We start from the raw sequence: 26,232 nt of genomic DNA, 5'->3' as shown, positions 1-26,232 counted from the left end.
ACGCGCCGGCGCGTCAAAATCACATGACCAATTTAAGACGACACAGCTACAAGATGCAGCGATTCAGAGGCTGTATCCCAATTCAGGGTCTGCAGCCTTAAAGGCCGCATTTTAAGGCCGATTACGTCACCATGCCAGTCTCCTATTGCCAGAGGCTGAAGTGTGTGTGCAGTCACCAGGTGATAATCTGATATCGTCTACTTCCCCACTGATGTTAAGTAATATGAAAAAAATAATGAATCCCACCTTAGGCCGAATGTGTGACTCTCTTCGTAGTGGAAGAGAGAATGAATCTTCCCATCCGAATTCACGGCAATCAGTCTGTCAATCAAATCCTGTGGAGTAAAATGAGAGGCTTTGAACAAGAATGCACCGGATAGGGTGCAAAACGAAAACTGTGTGGAAATTTACAATGGGTAAGGTGGAGAACGTATATCAGTCTCAGTGTGAGAGGGTTTATTTGAATGCGTTTGAAGTAAAACAAATGGGTGGGTGGTGTTTGGAGGCCAAATAAAAAGTGCAAACATGCCCTCAGATGGATGACAAAAAAAAACTGCAGTGTGTGGAAAAGAAGAAGAAGAAAAACACTTACAGGTATGGAGGTTGGCATCTCCCTCAGGGTGTATTCACTTTTGTTGGCCAAAGACTGTCGGCCCAGCAGTTGCCACACCGACTGGGAAGAGGAGAGGAGGTTGACCAAGTACAGGAAGGACTGAAGAGGAAAGTAAATACAGCAGCTGTTAGAGAGAAAAAATGTATTTGCTTTTAAAGACCATTGTGAATGCATTTGTGCACGTCATGGATTGATCAAATCCTAACACATAATAATAATATAACACTATTCAACTACAAACACTACCGATAATATGACAAATAATATCTGTAGTATTCAAAGCAAAACAAAATGTAAAAAGAATTTATGATTGCAAAGATAAAACATGGTTTACCACACTCTCAAAACTGAATAAGACATATATTCTGAGCAGAGTGGTTGAGCAGAAACCTATTGCAGCCTGAAGAATATTAAACTACAGGAAAGCTCCCTGCATTTTTCACTGGGTCTGGTAGAACAGGGAAAATATATCATCAAAAGCATCAAAGGAAAAAAAGAGAGACACTTGCACAAACGAGCTACAACTTAGATTATATTAAACAGCTTCAAAGAAACGTAAAGAAAAAAACAAGATACGATGGATTTTTTTTTCTAAAATAGAAATATCTATACTTTCATGTGTCTTCTGATGTTTCTGTGCATGTGTGAACTTATCTTCATATGTACTACCAAACCTCCTACTGTACTTAGCACAGATTAAAGCAAAGACTCGAGTTAATTCACCAAAGTGCTGGTGTGTGTATATTTAGTTTTCCTTTGACCTCAGCATATATGTATAACCCACTGATAAGGCAGACTTTAAAGTCGCCTGTGGCAGGACACAGTTTACACATCACTGGCTGTCCGTATTCACTTGGCTAGTCTCTCTGAGAGAGATGACTTGGCTGCTGTCAGAGGCCAAGCATCAGACACACACAGACAGGCTCACGCTGGAGCTTGTTGAAGCTTTCCTGAGAGAAATTCTGCCAAAAACATAACTAAAAATGCAGTCTTATGAAAGTAAGGCTTATTTGCCCAGACACCCATAAACCAATCAGCAAAAAGCCTTTCTTGTTAACAAAATCACTATTGCCAGTTTCTTAAATATGAATATTCACAAGTGAATTTTCTACATGGCTGCTGGTATCACAGCAACACATGGACCACTATTCTGAGTCCTGGGTTAATAATAATTGGAATCAATTTAATTTTAATCAATTTAAACACCTTTGTAACCAGTGAGCTAAAAACATGATGGAAAAGCAAAACTTCTAAGAGATCTGTGTCTGTACTATTATGTAGATATCTAAAAATTGGGGCACTGTGGGCTCCAGGAAGTTTCTCCTTCTCCCTCTCTCTCTCACACACACACGCACGCACATACATACAATACCTTAATGCAACTCCTATCTGTGGGGTCAATGGGAGTTGGTTTGGGACGGACCACTCTGATGTCGTCACTGCTGCACTCAAGAACAGACCATAGCTCTAGTACCAGGGCCCGAATAAAGCCTGAGACAGAACACGGAGAAATTTGTTGTACCAAACATTTATTTGAAATAGCAGCAACTAAAATTATTAACAGTGCTTTAATAAATAAACGACTGACTTTGTTATTGTGTGCAATCTTTTAAAGAAATCTGTCTTTGCATTGCTGGCACCGTTTTGATTGGAGGATTTGAATCTCAGGAAGGAAGGAATTTATAATGCCACTCCCTTTGATCCCATTTAATCTCTTCCCTGTTGCACTTTGGCCTGTCAGTAACTACATTTGAATTTTGCAGCTCAAGCTTGCACATAAAGGCTGGATAAAAACGTTAATGCAATCAAAATGTACGCAGCCCTCGCTGGAAAACTGGGGATACAGTACAGTACATAAATGATGAAGCAAAGACAAAACATTAGTGTCATGGAAGAAGAAATAGTCAGTGCATCACGGGAAGCTCCCAGCAATAAAACCTGCATTTGTATTGACACATAAACCTTAATTTGTGAGCAATTTTCAGTGTATTTCAGTTAAATTAACGAGACAAATATAACAAAAGGGATTTTATACTTAGAAGAAGAATATGAAATTGAAATATTAAACTAAGAAAACTATAAATACTGCAGTTCTAGAGTTACAGATATACAATTAAGCTTTGCATATCAGTGCTGTATAACCCAGGGAATGTACTTTTTTTTTTTTTATAATTGAATAGTAATGGAAATCATGAACTGTTTTTCAGAGGTCATAGATCAAATGAGCAGTAGAGTTTTTCTCACAGAATGGTTCTTTCACATAGAAAGCAGTGTGTGCTGCAGGTTTAGCAAATGGCCCATCATTTGTATCTCCAGTGTCTGTTGAAGTGTACAGTATCTGTGTGTGTGCATGACCGTCGGTGCTCTCTGCTCACTCGGGTTCAGAGGTACAGGGAGGAGGCTCAGCAGGAGTAGAGGCAGCTGCTTCATCACAAACATGCCAGGTGCAGGCGGTAAAGGCCCTTTCTGTTTCCTCTCAACCCTCCTGCCAAAGCCATAGAACTCTGCCGAGGTGAACCAGACAACACAATATAGACATTTTTCCCTGTTCCTACATGGAAACACAAGATCAAACGGGCATTTTTTTTTGGCATAAATATGTATATCATATCGGACTCAGTTTGTTCCTGTTATTGTTTTTGCACTGTACTTGTCATCCATTCCAGTGAAACGATGCAGAAGGTTGTAGGTTGTGCAATAGTGCCATCTAGAGGTGAAGTAACATCACACTGCCCGTGCTCTTGTCTCGTCACGGTGTTTGCGTGTTTCTCCCTCTCTGCACACTCAGCGTTATATTCACAATATGTGGAAAATATATTGATATTGAATGTTCAAATATGAGGATATGTATAATGTATAGGTTGACTTTGCTCTACCTACACTTCTGGCAGAGCAGCAGTTGCAATGCGAACACATAATTAAACGGTGTATTTATAGGAACAGATTTCTTGCCTATGGCAGACAAAGTGATTTTAAACGTGTAAAAGGTTTCATTCACAGATGATTTATTACTATCACACCCTGGAGACTTTATAAAGAGCACTGCTGCAAAAGCAGCCTAAACAAACTTGTACAGTAGGTCACGCTGGTTTAGTTTTTCATCAAAATGCTTTTTTTCTTTTACTATTATTTTTGAAAACGTTACAGCACTGGTGGACATTTCCTACCAAATAAGAACTAGACACTACTGTTATGTAGTGGTTAATTGGAAAACTGTTTTATCACGAATTTCTTATTTAGAAATAATTAAAATTTTATTTGATGTTTTTTTTTTTTTTGGATGGATACTGTTATTGCAGTGATGCTGTAATTAAACTGTCTTCACCCCAGTAGAATAATTGCATGACTCCATCACTGAAGTGGAGGGTTTGTTTTGGAGGGGAAACGCACAGTGTCTCTTTAGTAGCATGGTGGTTGGATCCCACATTTGTTTCTTATGTAACATTGTAAATAGCTGCTAAGACAGCATATCTATTGGACAAGCACATATTATACATACTTTGCACGTGCAATATTTAAACATGTAGGCTAGAGAATGACTTTCAGTTGTATTATTTATTAGACGAATACTAATTATCACTGTAAATATGAAAATCTGTACAAAACATCAAAGCATTAAGAATACTTGCAATAAAAAGAAATTTTCTAAATGGTGCTGTTTGTCTTATTATGCAGTAGACTTGAGATCTCAGTAGTTATTAGTTCAAGATCAGGACACAGTGTTTAAGGGATTGTACATTTCAAAATATAATTTACTTTGAAGCGATCTGATCCTATGCCATGACATTTAAAACATTAACATAATGCTCACTTAAATTGAAAAAAAATCTCTCACTTTGTGATTTTTAAAAAAGCAAATAGAATGCATTTATCAAACACTTTTAGTTGATGTTTGTTATGGAGTAGTGGCAGAAATCTTTAGCCATTCCTCGTTGCCTCAGGAGCAATGATTTTATTGAACATGTGCAAACATAAATGGAAATATACGTAAAATAGAGTTTATAACAATATAACAAGCTTGAAAGTCAATATTTGGCATTGTAACTGTTATTCTTCAGTTCTAGTTTTCTTGTCATTTCCACAGGAACAGTTTTCCAGGCTTCTTGAAGGATATTCAGAGCACGTCTTTGGGTGTTGTCCGCCTTTTGTTCCGTTCTCGTGTCACAATGATCCCACACTGCTTCAGTAATATTGAGGTCTGGGCTCTGGGGAGGCCAAGCCATGACTGATGCTGTTCTATTGTATGTTTTTCTATCCAGGTATGCTTTTACTGTACTGACAGTATTTTGGGGATCATTGCTATCCTGAAAAATGATGCATTTGCCAATCACATGCTTTCCCAATGGCATTACATTGTGGATTAAAATCCATTGTTACTTTTCTATATTCAAGATTCCATCAATCAAGAGTTTCCCATCCTTAAGAATAGCTTCTTCTTCTTCTAACAATTTCTGACAAGGGTTCAGCAAACGGTAGATGAATCAGCTGAAGGGCTAGATGCACCTTTCAGGTCCTGTGTTGGGTCTTAACTCGATTTTCCCCTCTTATTTCTTAAGGACATGACTTTCAGATATTGTTAATTTGCTGTAGAGGGTGTGTGTGGTTGAAAGGCAAGGCCTGAAGAGGAAATGAGGGTTAGGTGAGAGGAATGGTGGAAACATTGGGGTAAAACTTGGATTCACTTATTATTAATTATTAAACACTTATTATTAATGGAGCAGTAACACTGAGAAAAAAATCATCAAACTTTTACTCCTACTGACAAAATTAATCAAAAGCATTTTTAATTATGAACATTAAAAGTACTATTGAATGGGAAAAATCACATCTATCTGGATTTCTTTGCTTGTTGATTTCCAAACTAATATAAGTATTTTTCTGTACCTTTGCACTGATTTTCCCCTTTAACTGAATTTATCCTGCCAATGCTTTTTTGCATGTGCCCTTTGCTGCTAGAAATCAGATCATCTTTTTCATATAAATCTATGTACAAAAAAATACATAGATAGCTTTTAAAGCTGGAATCGGTCTTTGACTTTGCCTTTATTCTTCATTGCTGTATTACCTTTCCTCCTTCTGACCTTACTCTTTATGGCCACTTTTAGCATAAATATAGCATCTGGTTTAGCAAACCTTATAAAGGGAAAATCGATCTGAGGAATGGGAACAAAGCAAAAGTCATCATGAACGTGTCAGTTGAGGCTGTTAATCAGTGGGATACTGCAGGTCACCCTGCTTAAAAGCTGTCCCAATCCCTCTTTACGTGAAGCCTTTGCTTTTATTATATACTTCATATAACATATCATATTTATTTCTAACCACCATGACACCACAAGAGGGAAGCATTAGGCACTGAGATGGTGAAACTGCAACTGATAAAAATGCAGTTCATACATATAATGCAGCAAGCTAATCGATCTGTTGAAATTCACAAACACTTCTGCAGAGTAGATACATTCATTTCATTTTGTAGAATAAAAATATAATTTCCTGCCTTGTTTAGTATCACTATAATAGAAGGACACCGGCGCTAACAGTAAAAGTAAAAGTAAAAGCTATTGATACCAATTATTTTTATACTATATCCTCACTTCACAGTGAGAACCAAAATCTGTTTCTTCTTTCTTTTGTACTAAACATGTTCTCACACTCTGGAGCCATTTTGGTGCAAAGTCAGCAAATTTTATAATTTATAAATTTTTCAATTTTATATTTTATATTCCCCTTGCCATAAGAGCTGGGTAACACCCAAATTTCTCATCTGTGCAGTATTAAAGGTTTATCCTATTCTATTCTAAAACTTTAAAACTGTTTTTATTCTAGTATATAACTTTTATGATCACTGAAATTAAAGTTAATATAGATATAGCTTAAAAATAATTGGACAAATAAGTGCCTGGAGATGTTACCAAAATGGCTCCAGAGTGTGAGAACATGTTTAGTACAAAAGAAAGAAGAAACAGATTTTGATTCTCACTGTGAAGTGAGGATATAGTATAAAAATAATTGGTATCAATAGCTTTTACTCAACAATGAACACATAAGGTGAAGTAAACGTAAATCACAGTCTGATAAAAACCCTTTAATAAAGCACATTCAGTACATGTTCTGAAGCTATTACTCTGGCTCTGTTTGGGGTCATTGTCACGCTACAGAATGAACTTAAGCGATCTGATTATTTTGCATGATAAAAGATCTAATTGTAGTTCTAGTCTCTAGTTTTGACATGCTCTCTGCAAAAAAACCCCCAAAACAACAAAAACTAAAACAGCGGGATGCTTCACCATGCTTCGCTGCCAACATCTGTGCCTAAAGAGTTGTGCACAGTATTGTGTGTTGTATCATCTGTTACCCTTGCTGCAGTGGGTTTTATGAAATTGTCACATTTTCATACAGTGTTGCTGTTCTGTCAAGTAATTACATCTGTATCTCTGCTGCTTTTTTCCCGAGGCAGAGCAGAGAGCAGGCTGGGGTGACAGCTGCAGTGACACTACCCTCCAATCACAGAAAACATACAGCGCCACATGGTGCATATTAGAGCAAAATCATATTTGACAACTGTGAGTTCTCTGCTCTGACATTAAACCATAACCTCTTTCATTAAGTGCTCACAGGGAGCTGCAGGACACTGCTGGTCAGAACAATGCAAACTATGATACAATAATGTCAATGAATTACATTCATTTTCTAGATTTTTTGTCATCCTTTAAAAATAGCTCCATTTTTTTACATGCTAAAATCTACAAATTATACAAATTTCCATCCCCATAAATACAACCTTATCTAAGTAACGCAGTGAGTTTATTTGATCAGTTTGTCCTTGTTAGCATTTACTGCTGGCTTACATTTAGCAGGACTTTAACCAACATATGGTAATCCTATTTCACGCCAGAGAACGATGAGCAGTCTCTTCGTTAAGAGTCTGATCAGCATTCAGTGTTATGTTAGCATGCAGGCTCTGTCCCTCAGAGCCGCCTCACTCCTCTCTCCCCCTCTCTGCTAGAAACAGGCCCTTGTGCTCCCAGCAGTCTCCTCCTGTTTTATTTACATCTTAAGCATTTAAGCTGATGCTTCATCCAGAGCAGTTTAGCGAGAGTAAGCAGTAGGAGGTCAGTGTCTGATTCAAGGACACTATTTACAGGACATATGGTTGCTTCAGGATTGAACCCATAACTTGTCATTTATAGAACAGTCCCTTTAATGTTCGGCCACCTGGCTGCTTTATTTGTGGCTGGGTAATATTGTGTAGAAGCGCTTTTATAAAAAATGTGATGAAAGTACTCTTAAGTCGAGTTGGTGTAAGTTACAGCAGATGCCATGCAGCTGGAAGCTGAGGGTGAAATCTCTTTTGAAGTAGTCTATTTTGGGGGATGATTTTGAGGACTAATCTCACAGCATGCCGAAAATATTTTGACCACAACCATGAAAATGGATGGAGCAGTTAAAAGGAGAGCAGGCCAGCATGGTAGCTCATCTTTGCTGTCTCTACCTTATTTATAGTCCAGAAAAGCAAAATAAAGCATGAGTTTAGCAGCAAAAAATTACAAACAAGCTTGAAAATAAAATTAAACTGAAAAAAATAAGCATACTAATTAAAGTATGACAAATTTAAAGACTGCAGATGTATCCTAAAACACAGTAACAAAGCACAACCCAGGAAACCAGTTGTTTATTGGAAGACAATCTTGGGAGCAAAAATCCAGCTGATCACACTTATGCAATTTAATATATGACATCATATACATCTCAGTACGTTAATAATTTCAGCCTTTAAGGCCTCCTGCATTTCCACTATTGGTACTTTTGTGCATTCCTGATTCAATCCTCCTCTCTCGTTCATGTTCCAACCCTTTGTCCAAAAAAGTGCTTCCTATGTTTGACTAGGTTTTCAGTAGTTATGGCACACAGCAGTTAACCAAATAAATTAACTTAGCGCAAAGAAACTTTGTACCCAACTGCTTACAGTACTTCATGCTACGAGATATATTGCATCTGATGCTACAGAATGCTTGGTGGAAAAATAGCAATAAAAGTCAGAATCCATAAAACATAGAAGTGAGATTTAGCCCAGAGTCCTTGTTGGGGTGATTTGAAAAAAAAAGTACACCAAGTAATATTTTTAGCATATTTTTCTTCAAATTATAAATATTTACAAGGATTTGAATTTTCTGAAAAACATAAGAATCACTTTTCAGGCATTTTTGCTAAACTGTGTAAAATTTTCTCCTGTCACGAGTAGCCATTCCTTAATTTCTAAGTACCATAGACCAGCGGTCCCCAACCCCCGAGCCATGCACTGGTACCGGTCCGTGAGTCGTTTGGTACCGGGCCGCGAGTGTTGAGGTTCAGGTGTGCAATTTATGGTTTACCGGGGGTTTTTTTCTTCGTTTTATCGTTCATATTTATTGTTTTTATCGTTACCTCAGTTCCCCTGTGTCTTTTCCCGTGTGTTATGAACACATTTTAGTTATTTAGGGCCGGTCCGTGGCACAAAATGAATGAAATATTGCAGAAAGACTGATGGAAGATGGAAACTTTTTTTCCCCTTCACATAAGAAAGAACACGCTTTTGGTCGATTAAATGTCTACTAAAACTTAAACACTGTAAAGAAGTGGCACACAGGAATTATGGCAACATCACATTGAAAGTTTGTAAAATTCATATAGAGAAATGGTCCTCATGCTAAACTTTCACCACGTTGAATGTCCATGTTTTTAAAAAAAAACTAACAAAAACAAAAAAACATCAATTGTTTCCAAACCACCTCATCACTCGTCTCCTTAAAGCCATCTATTTTTGAGTCTTATTTCAAAAGCTAAGGAGCCCCCGCATCATTGATTGTCCACTGGCCAAGGTAACGTCAGGTGACAGCTCTTGGAAATAGCCTTTGTAATTGGTCCCAATGAAACTGGCCAGGCGATCACTGCTTCATAGTGTTCTTGATGGTCCACCTCTGCCCCGAGCAGGGCTGCAGGACCAGCAGGTGGCCGGAGTAAACATTAGCCGGCACCACCTCCAGACAGCGTCCAGTAGCCCGATTTATGATCGATTCGTTCTGCAAGGCAGAAGGAGATACAATACTTTGGTTTTAACAGATTTCACAGATGGTCTGTGAACAATGCGTGATGGTGACAGAACAGTATGTAACCAGACCGGGCCTTATGTGAACTGTTGCAACCTCTTTCTTAAACAAATGGCACTAACTTTTTACCTTACATCTATATAAAATAAGTAAGGTCTCCCTATTTCCCTAAGACTTCTACGTCTGCAGGACTCTTCACTGCTTGTCCTGCTGTGTGACAAAGAATCGATGTGGCAGAAGGTCTGCAGCATCACTGTTCAAGCTCTCCTCTTCCCGTGCTACAGGCTGTAACTCTTTAGTTTTTAAAGGTTACCCAAACAGAACTAAAAGACCAACAGAAAATTGACTTACAAAAGGTTTTTCACATTAAAAGAAAAAGAGAATCAATGCCAAAGTAAAAGGTATATTGAGTCGCTTGTTACCCTTTAAGCAGTCTGGGTTTAGTTGTCTTAAGAGGACCCCTTATTTTCTAGCATAAATATAATTTTACAACAGTTATTGTTCATATTAATCATAGCCAAAGTCTCAATTTATGTGCAAATAATCCCCGTTAACCAGACTGCTTTGATTTCAGTAATAGCAGAGATGATATCCTAATATAGTCATCACAAACAGACAGATCTGTCCTACTGGTGTTAAAACCTTCTGTTTGTGAGGGTTTTAACACAAAGAAAGGTGGCTTCAACGGAGGTATTCGGAATATAAAGGCGGTTCTGTCAGATAAAGCATGAACTACGGGGCTGCAGCAATGCTGAGTATGAGAGAAATGAAGATTCATGCAAAGCTACTCTCATATTAGAGTCCAAGAGAAAAAAGAATGGACCCAGACATGAGCTCAATAGGTCCCTTTTAAAATCTGACATATAGATACTTTTCCTCTCAACTCTATGCCAGTAAATTTTAGTTTCTCTTATAAACACTCAGTTATATCATTGAAAAAGAGATTTCTTTACACTTCTGACCTGAGAGAAATGCCATGTCTTCTGTTTCACGTTGGTCACCTTTTCACAATTGAGGAGCTGAGGAAAGTTGCTCATCTGATCGTACACCACACAACGAGTGTCCTCACCAGTGCTGCCTAGGGGTCCCAGAAACAGCTGACCTTCTTTAGTGTAGCGTCCTAACTAAGAGGAAAACAGATACGTCACACATACAGTAAACGGAAAGTTACTGAACTGGCTGTGTGAATACTCTTCTCTTTATTAGCTAACGATGAAATAAGTATGTGATGATGTACAAGTTGAAGGTAACCTGGCAGGAATTTTCCTTGATTATGCAAGCTGTTGGGTTTTTTTTTTGCTGCTTTGAACAAGAGGATGGTGTTGTTCCCAATACTGCTGAGAGGCAAAACATGTCTTTGTTCTTCACTGAGTGCTAAACACAAAGATTTTCCTGTACATCACTGCTAATCACAGTGTTGTTTCAGCAGAGTTCTAACCCACATATAGCCCTAACATTTTATATACACCAAATTCTGCAGTTTTCTCAACTTGACAGAAAGAAAAAGCAGAAGTGAGTCAGATTCTTCCCGCTCTGTTTTCTAACCTTTGTGTCTTTCACTTCAGCTTTTTCGTTCAGATTAATAGTAATTTCCACTTTAGCAGTGCAGATAAAACAGTTCCTTTGGTTGCATCTAGCTCTGAGGCTTTGAGTGTGCTGACGATAAAGACTGATTGGGAAATTGTTTATATCGCATTCTGTTCCTAACAAAGCATGAATAGTGGTTGCAATGCCTTGCAAAAGATATAAAGATAAAGCTTTCCATCAACCACCCAGTCAGCCCAGTTTGGGTCTTTTTGCAGAGTAACTGCATCCTGTTTGCAGTACATCATACAAAAGTTAGGTGATTTAACAGCGTTTGGACTCAAAATCTTAAAAAATCCCACTTGTGGTCCCTAGATGTCACTGCTTCTTCTTAAGAACAGAGTATTTATTAAAATGTTTTTCTAGTATCTTTGACCACTACAAGTTACATTCATCTTTTCACAGATATTCATATCGCACTTTATTTTATGCACTTATGTGCTTTATCTGTTTTGCATACACACCTACAGCCAGTCACCATTTAACCTAACGTGCATGTCATCGGACTGTGGGAGGAAGCCGGACTACCTGGAGAGAACCCACGCTAAGACACCATGGGGTCGCTTTTATCTCCGTGGAAGTGCAAGTGTGAAAAACTGGTGGTCTAATAAAAACTGAAGACTTTTTGTTCCATCAAAAGGATAACTTTAAAAAATGCAACTGAAGCATGTCTTGTGAAGAAAGTGTGATGCGGCTGTTCGATTTGTATTGTTGATTGTCATTTATGCTTAGAAATATTTACTTATATATGCTTAGAGTTTTGTAATTAATTGTAGATTGGTAGAGGTTTTGATCCTTGATAGTCTGCAAACTGTGTGTGTATTAGACAGCACTTTGGGAGCATGAGAGGTCATACCGTGTTTTATTGTTTTATGGTAGGATTAACGTAGTTGCGTCTGTTCTAGTCTAGTCTTTGTTTAGATGAACTGCAGGACTTCCTCACCGTGTTATCTAGGATGAACCATCTAGGGTGAGGGGGAGGCTACCCTCTTCCTGACCAAGGATGTTTGACCCTTTGATCAGCAGTCCACACACACACACACACACACACACACACACACACACACACACACACACACACACACACGCACGCAGTAAGGATGGGCGGACATGTCTCAGCCTCCACCACTCTCAGCACTGGAGCCCCCCAGGGGTGTGTTCTGAGCCCCCTGCTGTACTCTTTGTACACATATGACTGTGTGGCCACTACCAGCTCCACCACCATCATCAAGTTTGCTGACGACACCGTCGTGGTGGGCCTGATCTCTGATAACAACGAGACGGCCTACCTGAAGGAGATTAGGAATCTGGAGAACTGGTGCCAGAGGAACAACCTCCTTCTAAACGTCAGTAAGACAAAGGAGCTGATAGTGGACTTCAGCACTAAGCAGGAGAGGAACTACCAGACCCCCGTCATCAACGAGTGCCCAGTGGAGAGAGTGGACAGCTTCAAATACCTCGGAGTTCACATCACGCAGGACCTGTCATGGTCCTGTCACATCAACACCGTGGTGAAAAAGGCCCGTCAGCGTCTCTACCACCTCAGACGCTTGAGAGACTTCCAACTGCCCTCCAAAGTGCTCAGGAACTTTTACTCGTGCACCATAGAGAGCATCCTGGCGGGAAACATCTTAACCTGGTTCGGGAACAGCACCATGCAGGACAGACGAGCTCTACAGAGGGTTGTGCGGTCAGCTGAGCGCACCATCCGCTCCGAGCTCCCTGACCTGCACTCAATCTACAGCAGGCGGTGCTGGACCAAGGCCAGGAAGATCGTGAAGGACCTCAGCCATCCCAACAACAGACTGTTCTCTCTGTTGAGGTCAGGAAAGCGATTCCGCTCCCTGAAGACCAACACAGAGAGACTGAGGAGGAGCTTCTTCCCGCAGGCGATACGGTCTCTCAATCACACCACCACACAGTACTGACCCACACATACAGTTCTTACACACACACTGGACTTTCTGGACTTTGTTTTTGCACAACACTGGTCACTATATTCTTCATTTCCGGTTAATACTTGTACAGCTGCTGTTATTGTGTATATATTTATTTATATTTAGATTTCTTCATACATTCTTATATAGTTCTATACTGTGTATTGGTGTATTTTGTTGTACAGTTATTTTATTTTCAACTTTAATTTATATATTTTATCTTATTCTTCCCAGTTAAATTTACCCTTCATTCTAATTTGTGTTGTACAGTTATTTCATTTTTAACCTTAATTTATATTTTATTCCTTCCTAGTTAAATTTACCCCTTTTTAATTTTTCATATTTATTTCCTACCTTATTCATAGCCTTTCCTTTTTTGTTTTCTTTAGGTCACGAGCAGTTGTCCAAGCATTTCACTACATATCGTACTGTGTATGACTGTGTATGTGACAAATAAAATTTGAATTTGAATTTATTACTCTTTGTGTGTATGTAGACGTCATATGTTAACGAACTTATGCATATTCATGTAACCTCAATAAAAGGACAGTGGTACGGGAGGACGGACGAGAGCAACTGGGGCCAAGCGAAGGAACGGCGATTGTCCGGTTCTCTCCCGTGCACGAGTAACATGAAGCTTGCCTACTTCGTGTCTTGCTTTGCAGTGTAATTATATTGCCTTTAACGTTCCAGCGGATGGGTTCAAGCTACAAACCTATCAGCGGCACTCATTTTTCCAGAATTGAATTGAAATTTTAGCTCCTTTAGCATTTTACCACTGAAGCCTTGACTTTCTGCCTAAAGCACCTGTTTACCACTGTGAGCTAAAAAGAGAGGCCCTTAGGGCTGAAGGGATGAAGAGCTGACACTGGCTGACTCAGGGCTTCAACACAAAAAGTGCAAGACACAATTTTATTCTGACAGCAGAACTCGCTCCTTGGAGGATTTCAGCTGAGCCTGTGATTGAGACACAGCTGCAAATCACATCACCGGAGAAGCTCACTGTATGTTTTCATGAGAAAGCAAAGCAACTGGAAAAAGATGGAGTATACTCTTTAGTATGGTGGTGAGGAAGAGTGTTGTACCTGAGGACCCCACCCATGGCATGGGTGCAGGGTGGCTGTGTGGTTCTCCTTCACACCCTGATCCATACACAGGTGGCTTGCTTTAGAATTGCGGACCTTAAATACACAAAAAAAAAGAGTCAGACTTAATTCATAAAATATGAATATTCCCCAAAATAATTACCGATTAAAAATGTATAAAGGCTAAAAACAAGGATGTGTCAGTGTGGATCAGACAAAGTTCTAAATCTCATTTATTTTCTATTAACAGCTGAGAAGATGTGGATGTACATGCTGTCTGAGTCCCTGCTTTCTTGTTATATTTTGGTCTGTGGAGGAGATACAAGTTTCTTAGGACTTTGTGTAAGTATCATTTATTTAATTTCAGTGGTTTAATTTGTACATCAGATCTTACATCTACAAACTTACTTTTTCCTGTGTCTTTGTCCTTCATGGCTCACCTCACCGTAGAACAGCGTATCGTTGTACCTCCTCATCTCTGGGTAAACGTTGTCTAGGTACCAGTGAAAGCTCTTACATTGCAGACTCTTCCTCAGTGCAACCCTCTGTGATATGTCTCCGTAATCAATACCGTGGTTCTGCAAGAGCAAAGGAAGTTATTATGCCTAAAGTCTCTACATAAATTGTGGAACCAAAAGAAAAACTGTTTGGCTCTGAACATGGACATCTGATAGTCACAAACAGACAAGCATGACTGACAGCATCCTCTCTAAGAGAGGTCTTGGTGCAGAAAAATGCCGTTCTCACCTCCATGGGGATGTTCCAGGCCAGGTAGACATTGGACTTGTACTCATCCATCCAGACCTCTGCCACACGCAGGGCATTAAGGCGTGTGTGGAAAGCTATGTTACTGTGGTAAGGTTTCTTCATTCGTGCAATATGAGCCACTCTGGAGCAAGGCAGCACCTCCATACTGCCTCCACACAGCCACACCTGTGGGTAGTAGGAGTATGAATTAAAGCTCACAATAATATACTGCTGGCTGCTGGGCAGCAGGAAATATAAATAGGCAGATGCACAGTCGCCGCGATGTCCTGATTTATAAAGTCAATTACAGCTAACAGCTGGAGCATAGAGCACCTGGAAGGACGTGTTTTCTTTGTGCTGGAACTAATGAAAGCTAAATCTGTACATTTAGAAGTCCTTCTCGGTTTTTCTTCTTGTTTTCTGTTATATAAAAAATATCTAATTGTTGCTTTTATTCATTTTTTTCTAGCCAACCTTAAGGGGCATCAAGAGGAGCTGAGGTTTTCGGCACTTCAGCACTGGGTTAACTTTTAAGCTCCAACTGTGAGTATACATACATAAATGCATGTTTTTTTACTTATATTGTTTGCTGTGACAACGTATCATCCAGAGCACTCTCCCAGTCAGCGAATACACCATGATGATTCCAGGCATGTCATTAAAGATCAACAAGAAGAGACGGTCAGAAGCACAAGTCATGCTTGAAGATGTGGCCAAAACATCTTCTACAGTTCACCATGCTATTTCCCAGCTTTGATGTAGGACAGCGGGCCAGAACAATAAGACATGAATGCTAGCATAGCCCCAAGAGCTACACAACAACAGAATAAAAAAAGAAGCATAAAAGCAAGCAGTTTACACAATCATAAAAGCATAAGACAACAAGTGAGTTTTGAGTTGGGACTTAAAGAGAGAGATGGAAGAGATATTTCTTAAATCAGGAGGTAGGGAATTCCAGAGTCGTGGAGCAGAGCAGCTGAAAGCCCTGCTCCCCATGGTGGCAAGACGGGGGGAAGGGACGGAGAGAGAAAGGGAAGAAGAAGATCTAAGACATCGAGATGGGGCAGTGATCTGAACCAGATCAGAGAGATATGGAGGAGAGAGATGATGAATAGCCTTAAATGTGTACAAGAGTATTTCTTCTTCCTGACCAAGATTCGTTCCTTTTGTTGCTTCTCATTAACAGAGGTCAAAGAAAGTATAATGATAAAGTGGAGAACTACTGGACATCATTCATTTTTGGTGCTAAAGGTTTAAGAATTAACTGCAGCAGAAGAGCTTCACCTGCTTGTGAAGTGGTTTAGAAAAGAAACCTCAGAGCATGAAGGTTGAATCAATTATCTCCTCATACAAACCACCCAGCAGCTGAGCTGAAAATGATATCAGAATGGCTAGAACAATGTTATGGTGCATCTAGAGCTACTGAAACAGCTCTTAATGCAAAACTTTAAAAAAGAGCTTTTTGACCTAGCAGACTTGCTATTGAAGAAATAGGAAGCTGAACAAGATAACTTCCTCCCAGGATCCTCTCTGGAAACAGCCAGTGGTACTCATCCCTTTTTCCAAAAGCTTCTACACAACCTCAGGAAAAATGGACATGCCCAAATAAGGGCATCATGTAGCTACAATCTCTAAGTTGATCAGTGGTGGAATCCAATGACCTAGCTGTAATCCTTACTTCATTCACAATGATAGCCATCAAAATCAGCAGGTCAAGACTGAGGTATCCTCTGCAGGTTTGGAGAACAAATGTGCAAAGCCAGCAACTGACCAATTAGGAACTATCCCAGCCACAGAAAAACACAGCCCTTAAACAAACACAGAGGCTTCAGAGGAAAACCCCTTGAAGAACAGATGAGAACAGGACATGGTGCTGTGAATTCATTCATGCAGGACTGTGAGTGAGATCAAACCACTGGACCCTGAATTGACCTCTCACTGTTAGGTAGAATTGTTGTGCACATCCACAAGCTTCAAAAGGAGATTAACTGCTCTCATAATGAATAATTTACCCAGAAAGTGGATCTCGGCAGGGTACTCACAGAAGAACTGAGCATCAAAATGGAAAAGAAAGAAGATTTAAGACACGTTAGGCATGGTTGTTGTTGACAGAAGGACTGGTCTGAGTATTTTGGAAACTCCTGATCTACTAGGATATTTCTGTATTACCATCTCTAGGGTTATCCCAAGGGATGGTCCAAAAAAGAGGAAATATCCAATGAGAGACAGTTCTCTGGGTGAAAATATCTTGTTGATACCAGACCCGACCAGAGACTGCTTTGAGCTGACAAGAAGGCAACAGTAAAACAGATAACTTCTTCTTAAAAACCACTTTTGCATTACTTTGAACCGTGAACCTTGAAGAATTTGGGCTAGAGCAGCAGAGGACCATATCAGGTGCTACTCTTGTGAGCTAACAGGAAAGTCTCCACAGTCAGGGGATCTCAATCAGATAGATCACGAGATTCCCATCGTGAATGCACAGCTGACAAATCTGCATCAACTGCATGAGGCCATCATGCCACGATCAATCTTTGAGGAATGTTTCCAGTACTTTGTTGAATCTATGCCATGAAGAATTAAAACAGCTCTGAAGGCAAAAGAGTGTCCAACCTAATACTGACAAGGTGTATCTAATAAAGTATCTGCTGAGTGTGTCCAACCCACGAGCCTTCTGCTGTGAACATAATGAAGACATGGATATCCAAGCTATCTGAACCCACGTCAAAGTGATGTGAGCGTAACAGAAACTTCAAACTGACAGGTCGCCAAACAATTGCACAGATGCAACCTATTTCACTCCTGACAAACATTCCTACTGGATAAAAAGTAGGTCCGTCAGTCTTTCTTCACACTGGGAACAATATGAAACATGTTCCATCCACAGATAAGGAGCACTACAAACAGAAAATGGGCACATAGGTTTTAAAGATAACCTATGTGTTTCTGTTACCCAAGGACACGGGTGCTAACCAACAGAGGGTATGCCAAAAAAAAACATTTTACTGCTCTCTGCCACACTCTAAGATAAATAAGCAGTACTATGATTTCATGTAAAAGATGTTGGACAACAACCATGCAAAATTGCCCCATAGAGGTGCTGATATCTACCGCTTAACATTCATTATCCCAAGAATCCTGTTAAAACCCAAACAGTCATTGATTCAAGTGCTTGTTATGAAAGAGTTTCTCTGAATGAGGGCCTTCTCCCTGGACACATCCAAACAATCCTCTTGTAAGGGTTGTAGTGAAATGTAGAAATGTTGTTGTCGCAGGGCAACTCTGGATATGTGTCCCACTGCTTTGTAGTAAAAGAGGAACAGAAAGAAATGTGGTTCTTGAGATGTGACATTGTGGGCTAGATTCATGTCTTTGCTAATACTTCATCTCCAGCAGTTGTAATATATTTATAGGTGCGTTGAAGCTGAATTTTAGCTGTTTTATTGCATCTGTACACGTTTACTTATCTAGACTTAATTTTGGGGGGAATCTTGATATTTTTGATGACAAGATATAAGAACTTTCCATTTCAGATTCAAGTTATGACCAAGTCAACTCAAAGACAAGGCAACCGTTTTTGTCTTTCTAAAAATATTTGATTGTTTAGCTTGCTGGATAAAAGCCAACACACTCGGGTTGTGAAAATGTTTGACGTTATTTTTTCAGGAAAAATCTAATAACCTTGCAGAAAAACAAAAGACTCTCCAATCTCTCAAAATGTACAGAAACAAACTCCAACCTTCCTGCTCTGCTCTACGTGACCTATTTATCTCCATTGCCCTGCTGTGAGCTGCTCACACAGGACTGGTCCTCCAGGACTCTTAATGGGGCCTCATTTATCAGTGGTGCCACGCTACGGTGGCCACTGCTCCACTTAAAACCTACAGGGGTAAAGAGGGAGCAGGAACAAGAGGAAACTGGGTGACACACAAACCCTGATGCCTAGTTCGATGTTCTCCCCTCCGTAGACGTCCATGCCTGAGTCGAGTAGACCGAGTTCTCCAAAGTAGTCCCGATTGGCCACAAAGGAGCATCCAATCATGGCAGGCGTCCTGCAGCCAGGAAAACACACTATCATGTGACACTGAGCGTTTGCAAACACCAGAATGTGTTTTTTTGTGGCTTTATCTGATGTTTATTTTGGAGTACTTTTCTACAACCCAAATCTCCACTATGCAAAGTTTCACACTTTATATTTCAGCCTATTATGTGGAGGGTAAATCTAAACATTTTTGTGCATACTCATGCAATTTATTCTTATTTTTAATTAAAGAATGGAAGGAAATCCAATTTAACACAAATATATGGGTGATAATCAGATAATTAAAATCCTATTTTCACCACTCTCTAATTTAGGCTGTAATTTTTTTATTGCTTTAATGAAGTCTGGTTTCCCATCAGGAGCTTTTTTTCTTGTTTTCCCCTAATCTTCCCCAAAACTAAAAAAAGAACTTGGTGGCAGTTTTATTGAAAATCTTAAAGAAGTGGAAAAAAATACATCTCAGAAGTGTGAGATCTGTGTTCACGTTTAAATGGGAGAAGCTGGCATACCTTATTGGTGCAGACATGTCTCCCTCCTCCCACCACTCTTTGGGTGGATTAATGTACATGCACCACAGTTCCCAGTTGTAGCCATGGCCAGAGTTCTCATAGCGCTCCACCTCAAAGGTATCGTGCTTGATGTTGTCGATTGACGGCAAGATAATCCTCTTGTGGTTTTCTTTTATTCTAGCTAGAACTGGTTCTGCCCTGAAAAAAGTGCAAACACACACACACTCACACATTTAGTTGACTTTACTTTGTGCAGAAACAAAGTTTATAACATCTTTTAAGAGCACCACTTTTTTCATCCACTTCAGTCAAATAGAAAGTTCCTTGTGTCGTCCCAGTTTTATCACTAATTCTGTTTGATTCAGCCGAGTTGAGCTCTGCAGGGGGCAGTGAGAGAACTGCACGGTATACCTTAAGTTATGCACTGAGCTCGAAAATGAGATCCACAAAAAGACATCAACAGGATGTGGCAGTTGTCTTAGCGGGGTTAATAAGGTCCCTCATTGCATGCTAATTTCTTGACAGTATTTAGCCTTTGATTCAGTTCACCACCAAGCGCTCAGCTTTTTTGAATTAGTACAAAACCTTCATTTTTTATGGTTACTAAAAATTTACTTTTACGACAAGTTCTCCAAGAGGGGTCCTGTTTTGGTGTGTGTTTTATGTGTGCTTGTGATGTTTTTTTTTAAATAAAATCCGTTCAACCTGATCCCACAGCCTCAAGTGTCTCATTTTAAAACTTCTCAGGCGTGAAATAGCTTGGCTCTTCCTTTTATGCAGCTTCAGCTATCCTTTGTCTTCTCTTTCCATGGTTTCTTTGCACTTTGTAGCACTCTTTTAACACTGATACCCAAAGCTCTATTATTGTCATTGTTGTTATCATGAATAAGTTATTCCAATGTTCATACATTTGGCAAAGATATGTTTTTTTCCAGATTTAATTTTGAGTACATGTCATTTTTGTTTTTGAATGCTGTGTTTCACTTTAATTTACACTAAAATAAGCCTTTTTCCAAATACCAAAAATTCACTCCTGACTGTTAATAACACCGTGCTTCCCGCTAGATGATAGGACCCACTCACCATGATGGGGTGAACTCCACATGGGCATCAAAAAATCCTGTCACCTCAGCAGTGGCTACCTTCCAACCCTCGATCCTGGCCCTGATCAATCCCTCTCTCTTTTGGTTCCTTACAATCTTCACCAGGCCGGGATAGCGTTTGTTCACATACTCCTCCAGTGGACCTTTCAGTTGCTCTACAGTTCAGAAAATGAAGATAACACATCAAACAAAACAAGTCAGAAATGCTTATAAAGACTGATCTTTAGTTGATCTTTGAATCTGCCGTTTAGCTTATAATCTGCACATCTATCCTTGAACAGTCTGCCAGCTGGAGTTTTCCAGTATTTGATCTGATGTCAGGACTAATAAAGCCTGAAAAGAATATATCACCATTGCAGCTAAGTTGGCGAGTTTAAGAAGAATCCCTACATGCTAAAGAAAGTGCTTGTATTTTTTTCTTAGCTTCTCTAACATCAGATCCATTGCAGCCCTCTTTACTGAAGAAAGGAGGAAAAAAAGAAAAATGCTGTTCCAGAGTCCCCTCTGGCAGCAACAATCAAAGCCTGACACATTATGCCTAGCTTGCATAATTATTTTCATGCAATCACAATAATTGGAATTCATGTCGATAAATATGAAAGGACAGCAGAGTGAGCTTAAGCAACCATTCCCAGTATGACAACTCTTTTGTCTCACTTCTCTCACTGGCAGCCTGCACTCCTTTATAAACCGCACATCAAGCCTTAGTATTGGTTGTGTGAAACAACATGATAAGAACACAAAGGGCAACCCACTAAGCACTAAATGGTAAATGGCCTGCATTTGTATAGCGCTTTTCTAGTCCCTAAGGACCCCAAAGCGCTTCACACTACATTCAGTCATTCACCCATTCACACACACATTCACACACTGTGAATGTGTGTGTGAATGCCCCAGGGCAGCTGCAAGCTACATTGTAGCCACAGCTGCCCTGGGGCGCACTGACAGAGGCGAGGCTGCCGGACACTGGCGCCACCGGGCCCTCTGACCACCACCAGTAGGCAAACACGGGGTTAGTATCTTGCCCAAGGATATTTGGCATGCAGCCAGGAGGCAGCCTGGGATCGAACCACCGACCTTCTGATTAGTGGCTGACCTGCTCTGCCACCTAAGCTACAGCCACCCCACTAAGCAGTGTTTTTGATTTTTATTTTAGGCTGTCCAGAGACAAAGAACTAAAAAATATTTAATATACAGTGGGGCAAAAAAGTATTTAGTCAGCCACTGATTGTGCAAGTTCCCCCACCTAAAATGATGACAGAGGTCAGTAATTTGCACCAGAGGTACACTTCAACTGTGAGAGACAGAATGTGAAAAAAAAATCCATGAATCCACATGGTAGGATTTGTAAAGAATTTATTCGTAAATCAGGGTGGAAAATAAGTATTTGGTCAATAACAAAAATACAACTCAATACTTTGTAACATAACCTTTGTTGGCAATAACAGAGGTCAAACGTTTACTATAGGTCTTTACCAGGTTTGCACACACAGTAGCTGGTATTTTGGCCCATTCCTCCATGCAGATCTTCTCGAGAGCAGTGATGTTTTGGGGCTGTCGCCGAGCAACACGGACTTTCAACTCCCGCCACAGATTTTCTATGGGGTTGAGGTCTGGAGACTGGCTAGGCCACTCCAGGACTTTCAAATGCTTCTTACGGAGCCACTCCTTTGTTGCCCGGGTGGTGTGTTTTGGATCATTGTCGTGTTGGAAGACCCAGCCTCGTTTCATCTTCAAAGTTCTCACTGATGGAAGGAGGTTTTGGCTCAAAATCTCACGATACATGGCCCCATTCATTCTGTCCTTAACACGGATCAGTCGTCCTGTCCCCTTGGCAGAAAAACAGCCCCATAGCATGATGTTTCCACCCCCATGCTTCACAGTAGGTATGGTGTTCTTGGGATGCAACTCAGTATTCTTCTTCCTCCAAACACGACGAGTTGAGTTTATACCAAAAAGTTCTACTTTGGTTTCATCTGACCACATGACATTCTCCCAATCCTCTGCTGTATCATCCATGTGCTCTCTGGCAAACTTCAGACGGGCCTGGACATGCACTGGCTTCAGCAGCGGAACACGTCTGGCACTGCGGGATTTGATTCCCTGCCGTTGTAGTGTGTTACTGATGGTGACCTTTGTTACTGTGGTCCCAGCTCTCTGCAGGTCATTCACCAGGTCCCCCCGTGTGGTTCTGGGATCTTTGCTCACCGTTCTCATGATCATTTTGACCCCACGGGATGAGATCTTGCGTGGAGCCCCAGATCGAGGGAGATTATCAGTGGTCTTGTATATCTTCCATTTTCTGATGATTGCTCCCACAGTTGATTTTTGCACACCAAGCTGCTTGCCTGTTGTAGATTCACTCTTCCCAGTCTGGCGCAGGTCTACAATACTTTTCCTGGTGTCCTTCGAAAGCTCTTTGGTCTTGGCCATGGCGGAGTTTGGAGTCTGACTGTTTGAGGCTGTGGACAGGTGTCTTTTATACAGATGATGAGTTCAAACAGGTGCCATTCATACAGGTAACGAGTGGGGGACAGAAAAGCTTCTTACAGAAGACGTTACAGGTCTGTGAGAGCCAGAGATTTTCCTTGTTTGAGGTGACCAAATACTTATTTTCCACCCTAATTTACGAATAAATTCTTTACAAATCCAACCATGTGAATTCATGGATTTTTTTTTCACATTCTGTCTCTCACAGTTGAAGTGTACCTCTGGTGCAAATTACTGACCTCTGTCATCATTTTAGGTGGAGGAACTTGCACAATCGGTGGTTGACTAAATACTTTTTTGCCCCACTGTACCTATGAAAATATACTCACTGTATATATATATATAATCAAAGCATTTCTTTAGCAAAGTGCACATACTAGCCCTTTTTAAGTTCATTGACATATGTGCACTCAAACAGGCCCAATGAGATTGAGGGTTATACCCCAATTATTTGTGTTAGGTTTGTAAGCTTTTCCAAATGAATACAGAAAATCAGCAAAACCACCATAAAGAAAGCTTATTTAAATAAAGCTGATATTGGGAGAACAAAGCCCAAGGGGTGGAAAATGAGTAAAAAACCTGTGAAGCAGAGAATAACATGAGGGACTGTTGCAGAGCGCATGAGTGAAACAAGCTCACAGATGAGCTGACAAAGATTGGCAGAAATCACTTTAGAGCAGCCGGGTAATAAGGAACAGGTGAACATAGAGTGGAGCAGATAATTACGAGCAAAAACCCAAACAAATACTTTCAGACAATCCTAAAGCTCTTATTTAGTTGCATAGAGCCATGTGTGAACATTTTGTCTTTACATTTTGCTTCCAAGGAACCGAACTGTCTTTTAATTCTGTAATTTATTTCACGTTCTTCAGGCTTTCTGAAGGTCCTTCAAATTTTTCTTTGGACATCATTTTATTATAATTTTCAGTGCAGTCCTTTATTTGTTTGTTCCTATGAATCATTCACACATAATAAAGGCACCTAACTCAAGGGACAAATTCGTTACTGGCACATTACCAGCAGCTTGTCACAAATACACAATTTGTTTCCTGCACAAAAAATGACAACGATAACACACCAGCAAGGTGATTACCAAAGAGCTATTAGCCAAAAACTTGACATATGTCAAGAAACTAAACAAGTAGAGGACAAAAGAACTGGCAGCTTAAATAAAAACATCTACAGCAGACGAACAGAATTTGAAAGTTGTGTCCTTAAGAAATAACACAAAACTGACACACAACCTGAGCGATGCATCTGGCATCTTATGTTTGCAAGTTTCAGTAAACTGCTGCATCTATTTCCCATTTTCCTAGCAAAATACAAAGACATGATGGCTTATTAGCTCATCCTATCCTAAATAACCACTAATGTATGCCAACTATTGTCACTGCTACACTATCAAAAGCTGAAAACAAACATAAAAAACATACAAATTCATCACCACAACAACACAGTTGATAAATAAAGAAATACAGAAGCACACATGCAAATAGAGAGATGACATAAAAGTTCTCACTCAGCTCCCTGCGGTGCTGTTTTAAGCTCCAACTCACTCTAAACAACACCAACGGGGGTCTACTGCTTCCTGAGCATCAACGACCGCGCCACCTTTTTAAGATAAGATAAGATAAGATAAGATAAGATAAGATAAGATAAGATAAGATAAGATAAGATAAGATAAGATAAGATAAGATAAGATAAGATAAGATAAGATAAGATAAGATAAGATAACCTTTATTAGTCCCACACGTGGGAAATTTGTTTTGTCACAGCAGGAAGAGGACAGTGCAAAGGTTATTCACTAGTTTCAGTTTTATAATAATATAAAACTTAATTATATAATTATATTCAGGTTACATGACACTTATTGTATAAGATAATTATTTCTGGGATGCTGAATGACAATTTGATGTGTATTTTGTTGCTTTCAGTAGAAATCCTGCTGATGACTCAGTGGATTTTAGATGGAAATTCTGTGTTTCACTCACTATAAACCATCTTCTAATCAGAGGGCGAAAAAGCCACTCTTCTTATTTGGTATTAGCTGAAGAAAATATTTAATCTATACTGACCGTCATCGCTGTTGTCGTCCACCAGGATGACCTCCTTGAGCAAGTGTGTGATTGACAGCTGAGTGGACTGAGCGCAGGATCACCGACAGAGCCTCGTTGACGAAGATGAAGATGAGGGAGATTTGGGGAAGGTCTCTTGAGTAGCTGACCTTTCTACATCTGTAGAAAGACACGACACAACACCTGTAAACTACTTGCATTAAGTAATACGAGGTGCCAGTGGAGCACTAGAGTGATGGTTTGGGAAAAGTAGTCTACAAAGTTATACAATTAAAAAGACAATCATGATTTTGTATTGATGAGCCCATTTACCATGATTTCTAACATTTCTGATCAATTGAATGTTGTATTAAATAACAAGGAATATGCCTTTCTTTTTAAAAAATGAGGACATTTCTCAGTGAACCTTAATTTTTGAGTGCTCGCATATTTAATTTTGAATTTGTAAAAAAGACTAAACTACCTCCATAGAGCTGCTGACGTCTTGTTCAATGGGGCTGAAAGGCAGAGCAAGTGCTGCTTCCTGTTCAACTATAATCACAAGGATTTATTTTCCACATTGGCCTTTTAACTGCATGTGCTGTTTCAGATAGAAACCCTATTTTAAACTTGTTTTGTTTAAACAGCTCTAATGAAGCGGAAAGCGGCAGGGTGAGGCTTTGGCTCTAAGTTTAGCACATGTGGGAAAGGAAGGGGCTTCTTTTATTGTCTCCTTTTCACGTCTTTTTTTCTTTTATCGATTATCTTATTTCCTCTGTGAAATAATAGCTAATTAGAAGTTATTCTATAACAAATCCAGTGTTTTCAATTCACGAGGTTGGAGAACACTTTTTTAGGGTTTTTGGCAGGAAACCATTAGAAAACAGAAGGCAACATTAACAAGATTAACCACGAAGAACTGGGACATTTGTCACCTTTTTTCTCCTTCTGATACAATATTGCAAAAGTCTTGAGGCATCCTCAT

At 39.8% G+C, this 26,232-nt stretch overlaps 1 pseudogene; it reads right to left on the bottom strand.

Moving 5' to 3' along the window:
- Positions 1-9,534: 9,534 nt before the first annotated feature.
- On the bottom strand, positions 9,535-26,232 carry LOC146619621 (polypeptide N-acetylgalactosaminyltransferase 17-like; annotated as a pseudogene).

This window comes from Diplotaxodon limnothrissa, linkage group LG14 (genome assembly GCF_057381915.1).
Source record: "Diplotaxodon limnothrissa isolate DT_005_m linkage group LG14, D_limnothrissa_male_GT1.1, whole genome shotgun sequence".
Classification (NCBI taxonomy): domain Eukaryota; kingdom Metazoa; phylum Chordata; class Actinopteri; order Cichliformes; family Cichlidae; genus Diplotaxodon; species Diplotaxodon limnothrissa.
This window is presented reverse-complemented; position numbering and strand designations above follow the sequence as displayed.